At 37.7% G+C, this 8,023-nt stretch overlaps 1 pseudogene; it reads right to left on the bottom strand.

Annotated features, from left to right (window-relative positions):
* Positions 1-1,975: 1,975 nt before the first annotated feature.
* LOC102858114 lies at positions 1,976-2,615 on the bottom strand (annotated as a pseudogene).
* Positions 2,616-8,023: the final 5,408 nt, after the last annotated feature.

The raw sequence follows: 8,023 nt of genomic DNA, 5'->3' as shown, positions 1-8,023 counted from the left end.
ATCAGTCCACTTCATAGAGGATTTTCCCCTCTTGCGCCATCCCTCCACCCTCCCAAACATGATGTCCCTCTCCAAGGACCTGTCCCTCCTTACAACATGTCCAAAGTATGTCAGTCAGACAAAGCCCCAGAATCCTTGCCTCCAAGGAGCATCCCGGTTTAACCCTCTCTAGGATGAATCTGTTTGTTTTCTTGGCAGTCCATAGTACATTCAATACTCTTCTCCAGCATCACAGCTCAAAGGCATCAATTCTTCTTCTATCATCCCTAGTCATTGTCCAACTCTCTGTTGCATAACAAGTGATTGCAAAGACCATGGCCTGTATCAGATGCACCTTCGTCTCCAGAGAGACACCGTTGCTCTTGAGTACTTTAGAGAGGTCCCTAACAGCAGCCTTTCCCATTGCAATATGTTTTTTGATTTCCTGGCTACTGGTGCCAAGAGTGTTGGAGCCAAGCTGACTAAAGTTGTTAACAATCTCAATCTCTTCACCATCCACCCTGATGGGGTAGAGCAAATAAAAGTACTATGTAAGAGGCAGTTTTCTAGATAAAAGTAAACTTCAACTGTGGGATCCATTTGTTGATGCTTAGTCATTTGCTGCATTGAATTCATTGCATAAACATCTAGATGTAAAAATACTGTACATTACATTTATCCACTTTGATAGATACATTGTACGGTATGACTGCAGCAATGAGCGTGAGCGTGGAGGAGACTTGAAAAGGTTTCAGTCTCTTCCTAGGGTTGTCATGAGTTGTAGTCAATGACACTAAACCCCAAGAACAATATGAGGCAAATAAATGAAATAATATAAAGAATCATGGAATGTCCTTTTGTGACTGAGATATTTCACTCAGCGTGATGCGCTCCATGGTCCCCTATATTGTGTAATGTTTTATGAGTTTGAGCTCATTGTTTTTCAGTTCTCAATTGGAGCAGGTGAAGGAAGACACTGTCTAAAAGAAAGAAATGATTAAGCATTGTATGTATGACGATAACCCAGGATCAAAGGACTGGAGGGGGTAGGAGAAAGTAGGAAATTGTGCAACAATGAACAAATACTCTTTTTTAAAGTAGAGGAGGGGGAGAAAGGAAGAAGGGATAAAATGTGAAACAATGAATGAATAGCTAACTTGTCTATAAATGTTCATGAAAATCACAATTATTCTAATTTTTTAATTAATTTTAATGAATGTTTACAGAGACTTAGGATTTTCATTCAATCATTGTTGCACTTTTCTCCCTGTCTACCCCCTCCCCCAATTCACTCTTCTCTTTGAAAAGTAAAAGAAAAATTCTTTCATTGTTATACAATCCCTCCCCCCAAGTCCACTCCACTGTGTAGCATTCATTCTGGACTCCTGTCATGACAATAATACCTAATCATATATCCCTTTTAAACAGTTCTCTCTCTCATCTGTTTCACTGCAGTATACATTATTTATCGCCTCTTCATCTGTCTTCCCTCAACTCCGATGTCAGTCTCATTTTACAACAGTGGTCCTATGCAATATTTGTCCTTTTGTGATTGAGATATTTCACTCAGCATAATGTCCTCCAGGGTCACCCGTATTGCATAATATTTCATGAGCTCCTTGTTTTTCAATGCAGCATAGTATTCCATTGTGTGAATATACCAGAGCTTCTCTATTTATTCATTTGTTGATGGGCACTTGGGTTGTTTCCAACTCTTCGCTATTGTAAACAAAGCAACAATGAATATGAGTATGCCTGTATCTGCTTGGGTGGCGGTTATGGTTATGGTTTCTTTAGGGTATATTCCCAGTAGTGGAATTGCTGGATCAAATGGTATTTCTATTTGCAACTTTTTTTTTCTTTTAGGAAGGAACTATCTTTATTTTAAAACAATACGTTGACTCCTAAGTGGCCCAAAGGTGCTTCCGCCTGCACAGGGTGGGGTAGGGTGTGGAGGCGTGGTGGTGGAAGGGGCCACTGTCTTTCCCTAGGGGATCTACAGTGTCCAGACGCTTAGGATGTGTTTCAGGAAGGTTTCATAGTTGATGCAGCCATTGCTGTCCTCATTTCCTGCCAGGACAGTCTCCACCTCCTCCTCGGTCATCTCTCTCCAGCGCGGTGAGGAGATGTCTGAGTTCTGCTCCCATGACTTTGCCATTTCTTTCCTTGTCAAACACTCAAAGCCCTTTCAAGAAGTCCTCATAAATCCTTCGGTCACGATTCTTGGCCATTGCTTGGAGCATGGGCAGGAAAGTCTCAAAGTCCACACTCGGGGACTTTAATTCGTCATTCTTGGGGTTCCCCAGGACCTTAAGCACTTTGGCATTGGTGGGGTTCTGGCCCAGGGCCCTCATCACATTCCCACACTGTACAGGATTTTGCCATCACCTGCTCAATCAGACAGCTCAAAGGCTTCCTTGAACTCTTGCAGTTGGTCCTTGTTAAACTTGATCACCACTTTGGACAGATCTATGGGTTGGGGGTTGGGGATGTTCCTGGTTTTTTTCAGGAGTGGGAGAGGTAGCTGGCTCAGCTTTGGCCTTGGCTGGAAGGGTCCCTGATGCTGGCTTCGCAATGGGCTTTGAGGTAGTGGGGCCTGCTGGTTTCTTCCAAGGAACGTCTTTCTTGGGAGGCATGATGTCTGATAGCTAAAGGGCCATGTGTCCATGGGGGCACCCATCTCCTGCGGGATCCGGGGAAAGGGAAGGGGGCCTATTTACAACTTTTTGAGAAAGTGCCTTACTGCCTTCCATAGTGGTTGCACCATTTTACACTCCTAGTTTCTCTGCAAACCCTTCACCATTTGATATTTGCTATTCTGTGAAACTTTGCTATTCTTACTGGGGTGAGATGATATCTCATAGTTGTTTTGATTTCTATCTCTTTTAGAGCTAGGGGTTTTCAACATTTCTTCATGTGCTTATTCACCATCTGAATGTCTTCTTTGGTGAAGTGTCTGTTCATATCCTGTGCCCACTTTTCAACTGGGGTATTTACTTTATATTCTTGTGGTGCTCAGGTATTTTATAAATTCTACATATAAGTCCCTTGTCTGACATGTCATTACCAAATATTTTTCCTCAATCTGTGGCTTCCTTTTTACCCTGTTGGGAAGTTTTGTAAATAAATCAGTATAATAAAAAAAATAGAGCTGAGATAAGCTATTTAGAGATTTTTTAAAAATCTCAATTAAAAGTTTATTTAAAAAGAATCTTGATATTAATACTGTACTATATAACACTTTAACTTATCTCTATTCTGAAAAAAGTTCTCATACACTTTCGAGAAAAGTATGGGTATTAATAAACATGTATATGGGCAAAATTTAAACTTTCTGGTTCTCTAAAACTCTTGTCCCAACCAGAGTCAGCCTCAGTGCAGAGGCTAAGTATGTACGAAGTAAAAATTTGCCTCCTTACTTCCTCGATGAGATGGATTGATTCTGTGAGTAGAGTGGTGGGAATAAATGTGTTTGAGACAGCGAGGTTGGCACAGGATAGAACGGCGTTTAGGGCTCTTGTACATAGGGTCGCTATGAGTCGCAAATGACTCAATGGCACATAACAACAATAACAACAACGTCCTCTGAAAGTTGAAATTGCCCCCTCTGGTGCTATAAGAAGGCATACTTGACTTAAGATAATTATCACTGTCAAAAATTTTCCTTCTTTTCCATAAATTAAAGAGGATATCGAATGTAATTCAAATACTACAAATCCTGAAGATCTTAGAATTGTATAAGATTGTACGGTGCTATCATCTAGTCAAACTCCTTTCTCAAAGTTGAAATTTTCTTTTGATATTCTAAGTGTTTAAACTTGTACTTGCATGTATTTGTTCTGGTTATATTACCTGGAACTACATCAAGGATTTCTCTTTCTTCTTGCTACGAATGACCTTCAGATGATTACATCAATTACCATATTTTCCCTTTGTCTATTCTTTTTTAGGCTTATCCTTTCTCCACTGAACAACTATCTTTGTGATCATCTCACAATATCAACATCATCTCCTTTTTTTGCATGTTTTCGACTTGGTTTCTATTTCTATAAAATAAAACTGCCTCTCTCATGAACTAACTAAATTTCCTAAGGTGATTTTCACATAAAACTCTACTTGGCATAATAACTTGAAGCAATAGAGCTGACAGTACCCTTAAATGTGAGATGAACTATTTCATGTTGACTCATAAAAACACTTTACCTGTCATCATCACTCCCAATGGATGCATTCATCACATCCTCATGACAAATACTCAATGCATTTGTACTTGCTTTCACAATATAATTTGGTGTCAATAATTTGCACGTAGTTCACTTGAAGGAAAATGCCATGATGATTTCTTCTTGTGAACATATGTGTTTGGAGGCAATGACAGTACTGAGAGAAAAACAGGCTCTCTCTTAAAAAATAAAGAAAGCGAGCACTGTGGATTTACCTCTCTCCCTTATAAATTTCACCTCACTCCTCCCTCTCAAGGAAGATTTTTTTTGGTAGAACTTTAAAGATTCAATATTTATGGGAGAGGAGGTGTGAAGCTAATTTTTGAAATGGCAATCCATTATAGGAGCAACACCTCCCAGTGTGGAAAAATACCTCTGTAATTTTTTTTTAAAGTGATGACAGTGTTTGGCAATTTGGGTGGAGAATTTTTTAAGTATATAACGTGATGGTGATCAGCATGGTTTGTGGAGAATGCCTACAGAGCGCTCCCATTAACTCAACCCAACAGCAACATTTAAAGCAACTGACTACCATGGAGGCTGCTTTGCTTCCCTCCATGCTTCTCATCTTGTTCTCAGGTAAGAAAGACTTACTCATTTTCCATTGAACACCAAAATGAAGTAGTAGAAATGCTGAGTGATTTAGGAATGTCCTGTGAGAAAATTTAAAACTCAAAGTTTCCACTGATGTAGAAATGTAAGATAGTTTCAGACAGCATGGAGACTTGGAGACATAAAAATAATGATGCCGTTAAAACAGTAAATGGATTAGAAAAAGGGCTGAAGGAATGAGAAAGAGATGGCATTAAACTAGAATGATCAAGTAAGTCTCAAAAAATAATGAGAGTTTACAATTTCAAATTCTTACCACAAAGAATATGATTTTGTGGGATGAACATTGACCAGTTAGAAATGGTTCAAATCTGGTCATTCTACTTTTGATCTATGTAACTTATCTGAATATCAGCTTTATAAAATGGAAATAATTACACTTTCCTACTGGTTTAGTGGCAAGAAGTTGAACTGTAATCCCAAAAGCAGGTGGTTTGAACCCACCAGTTGCTCCTTGAGAGAAGAATGGGCAATCTCCTCCTGTGTTTTATTGCCTCTGAAAATCCACTAGAAGGTCAGCTATGAGTCATTTCCAACTCAATGGCACACAACAATAACAACAATTAAAATGTTACATGAATTTTTGCCAAAAATAGAAGTGTTGTTGTTCTAACACTGAATCAGGACCAACCCATAGCTGACCCTTCAAGCACATTGTCAGAGGCACTAAATCACATGGGAGCAGCTGGTGGATTTAAACTGTTTCCCTTTGAGTGGTCAGCTCAGCTCTTTAACACTAGGCTACCAGAGCTCTCTATTATTTTAGTTATTCTTCAAGTAAATATAAATAGATATGATTATTTTAATCCTTATCTTAATACAGTTAGGTTCTCTGTTTTCAGAGAAAACAGTTAGGTTATCTGTAATTGTATTGCAGAGATAAAAATTTGCCAAAAGAGGAAATGATACAAGTAGATTCAAATCTATAGCTAAACAACAACTTCTTACTTAGAACCACTTTCTACTACATATTAAAAAGAATGAAAGAAAGTGCTTTTATTTTTTAGTCAGCATTTTATAGTTAGAATAGATGTTGTCAATTCATTAAAAGTTAGAGTTATTTCTATTTTCTTCACAGAAGATGAATTAAATTCATGCAGGTAAAAAGTATCAGTCACATCGGATTATTAGACATGGATTGACACAGCCAAACTAGTTTTTGATTTTTTAAAAATACAGATCTCTAAGAGGAAGAATGGGAATTGGGGATGGAAATGCTTATGTATGCTTTTGGTTTTTTAATTTTATTTTTTTTTAAATTTTATACTGGTTTACTTATGAAGTTCGTATGCCTTGTATTCCACACTGGATCTTTCCCCATTCCTTTACTCACATCTCCCTCCACTCATCAAATTGTGCAAACCTGCTTATCTTTACTCCTTGCTCCCACCCCCCGGATCCTCATGTTTGTTCTACAATAATGGCCGTAATACAGTATTTTTCTTTATGGGACTGAGTTAGTTCACTTAGCATAATGCTCTCCAGTCCCTCCCAAGTTAGGTAGTAATTTACAAAATTATTACTCCTGCATATTGCATAGTATTCCATTGTGTGAATGTACCATAATTTCTCAGTCCATTCCATTGTGATTGGACATCTGGGCTATTTCCATGTTCTTGTGATAGTGAGTAATGCTGCTATGAACATTGGTGTGCAAGAGTCTGTTTGTGCTTCAGTTCTCATTTTCTCAGGGTATATACCAAACAGTGGAATAGCTGGGTCATTTGGAATTTCTATGTTCAGCTTTTTGAGGAAACGCCAAACTGCCTTCCATAGCGGTTGTACCATTTTACAATCTCATCAACAATGTGTAAAACTTCCTATCTCTCCACATCTCTCCAACATTTATTACTTGCTGCCTTATTAAACTTTGCCACTGGTACTAGGGTAAGAAGGCATCTCATGGTGATTTTGATTGTTTTAAAGGAAAAAAAAATAAAAAGTACAGTTATTATACCTCACTGAAATATGTTTTAGAAAAGTAGATACCATATATACTACATAACTATTTTTTCTTGTTTGTTGGTGACTGCTGGTGAGCCAATTTTCAATTCAACTCATGTAAAAAAATGCAGCCATCTCATACAGGTTTTTTTATTTTACAGTTCTAGTAGCTGATCACTAGATCTTTTTTCCAGTGAAGTGAACAGAACAATCTATCATTTGGTAAAGAATGGAACGCTTCATTACTCCTCCCAGAACTAGATATGACACGTAAACAATATACAACAGATATTGATTAATGAAAAAAGTTTGTTACAAATATTTGTTGAAATTAGATAAAGTAATTATGTAAATTTGGATGTGAATAAGAGCAAGGTACTAGGAAGGTCTATGAAAACATATAGTCATGTCAAGAACATATTTGTTTGTAAATAAAGAAGCAGCAATTACCGAAAAAATAAAGATAATTCTTTTCTAAACATTTACATTTTAAAAGAGACAGTTAAACCATATTCTGACATCTTAGTTACCTAATTTTTATCTCCAGATTCTACCCTTGGTTTTGTTTCAGATTTTTTTTTATCCTGCACATACATTTATCAGTATAAAAATTATATACTACTACAATTTTTCGTGTTATGATAGAAAAAGTTAAAGATTAACTATTAGACCACTTCTGTGGTACTAGATTACGTTGATATGGTAAAACCATAAGATAACTCAAAACTTAAACTAATCTTCATCAAGTCAGCTCTCACTCATATCAGCCTTTCATCAGAGTTTAAATTATAAATCTTAATGGAAGGAGACTGTTCATCTTACTCCCTCAGTGAATGTTCTTGTTGCTATTATGTGTCATCTAGGTCTGAAATTACCCATAGCTGACCTTCCAATGGGTTTTCAGAGGCAATAAATCTAAGGGGAGGAGATTACCCATCTTTCATCCTGTGGAGCTACTGGTGGATTCTCACCAGATACCTATGGATTGGCAGTGTCTTTCATTACCATAAAGCCACTAAAGTCCCCTAAGCCATCAAAACAGTGCATAGTGTGTTACTGTGTTGAAAAGTACATTGATGTTGCTGTTTGCCATTGAGTAGGTATTGACTCATAGCTGACCCTCCAGAGGGTTCTCAGAGGCAGTAAATCTCATGGGAGGAGATTGACCATCCTTCTCCTGTGGAACAGCAGGAGAATTCAAACCACATACCTTTGACAATACAGTGCAGCTTCTTACCACTAGGCCACCAGATTGTTGTTGCTGA

Source organism: Elephantulus edwardii, unplaced genomic scaffold (genome assembly GCF_000299155.1).
Source record: "Elephantulus edwardii isolate Elephantulus edwardi_28Jun2011 unplaced genomic scaffold, EleEdw1.0 scaffold00130, whole genome shotgun sequence".
In the NCBI taxonomy this organism is placed as follows: domain Eukaryota; kingdom Metazoa; phylum Chordata; class Mammalia; order Macroscelidea; family Macroscelididae; genus Elephantulus; species Elephantulus edwardii.
This window is presented reverse-complemented; position numbering and strand designations above follow the sequence as displayed.